The following is a 1683-nucleotide window of genomic DNA, read 5'->3' on the forward strand; positions in this document are numbered from 1 at the left end:
TGTCGGTATTACCTTCAATATCATCTTCCTGACGAATATCAAAGGTGATAACCATATCAGGCTCAAATGCATAAGTCTTGCATAGTGCTCGCCATGTTTTGCATCCAAAATAGGTGTAGTCGTCTGAATTGTACAATTTTGCATGGAAAATATAACCATGCTCGGTCTTCAAGTAAACTTTATTTTCCTCCATACTATGACTGAAACCTATCTTATCCAATACAAAAACTCTTGCATGGCAGGGGATACGCTAGTAGAATAGTAAAAAAATATAAGTTGAAGCAAATGAAGCAGATGTCATGCTTAATTACGAAAAAAGACTTTTCATTGTGTCTTACTGTATCCACTTCGAAGTTCTCGAAGAGCTTGATGCTGAAGCGCCTATCATCATCTAGGAAGATTCCATCGCACAGGCCGCGCTCGTCTTCGCAGTATTTGCAAATACCGAAATCCTTTTCGTCGTCAGACATTTCCGATGTTCATAGTTAAAACATTAATTGAAAATCGATCGAAGGAAACTACCAAGATACTCAACACACAAATCCGGGGCACTCGATATTTCCTACATATTCTCGCACAAGTCATGCCAAAATTCATGGAAAAATCCGGCATGACCTTTGCTAAAATAGGACATATCAAGCGCCTGAAATTTACCGGAACAGAAATGAATCAACACTCTGGCAAAACATAGGCCACTCGGAGGTGTAACCTGCAAACATGACTGGCCAGTTGGATATTGAGCAACACAAGATATACATTTCAAAATATCTTATAGGACTCAAATTAGCATGCATTCAATAAGCAAAAGTAAATCATCTCATACGTCCGTACATCGTCGAATATTATCACTAATACATCACGAATAGTGTCATACATATAACATCACTAATACAATTAAAACCCTTGAACACGACAGGTATCGGCGCGGGCGGTGGACACCCACAGAGAAGGAACCATCACGGGATCATAGCTCCAGTGAGATCCCCGGAGAACCTACCAGGTATTGGAGAACGGCCTGTGCTCCAACGCAAACAAGTAGCGACGGACGTGCGCGTCCTCCTCACTGACACGGTGATGCACCACCTCCGCGGAGTCCTCGAACCTCTGGATCGTCACTGGCCCACGCGACCGCCACCAAAGAAGGTTCGGGTCAACGATAGGCTGGCACCTCACCAACCTGCGCCCCCCGGTAGGTAGCGCCTCCCAGTACCACCCAGCGGAGCCCAGTCCCGGACATGGCCCATCTGGTCAAGCAGGTGTCGTCCTCCACCGACTCGACGACGAGGATGCGGGATAGGCATCGTCCACGTCGATACGGGAAAAATTGCTTTAACTAAAAAAATAGCAACAAGTTCTTACTAACATGTTCTATTAATTCAATTAGTTCTTACTGAAAATAAACTTACTATAAATAATAATAAACTAGTACCTAGCTAATTAGTACCTAGTTCTTACTAACTAATTAGTACCTAGGAACTACTGCTAAGGGTTCATACTAACTAACTAACTAACACTAAATTAACTAACTAACACTAAAAATAGCCTAGGGTTCATACTAACTAGCACTAAATAGCTAGGGTTCATACTAAGCAAATTAACAAGAGGGATTGGAAGGGGGGAGTGCTTACAGAGGGCGAGGAGAGAGATGGGGTCGGGGGAGACAGCGGCGAGGCGGGGTCAAGG

This window comes from Triticum dicoccoides, chromosome 5B (assembly GCF_002162155.2).
Source record: "Triticum dicoccoides isolate Atlit2015 ecotype Zavitan chromosome 5B, WEW_v2.0, whole genome shotgun sequence".
In the NCBI taxonomy this organism is placed as follows: Eukaryota; Viridiplantae; Streptophyta; class Magnoliopsida; order Poales; family Poaceae; genus Triticum; species Triticum dicoccoides.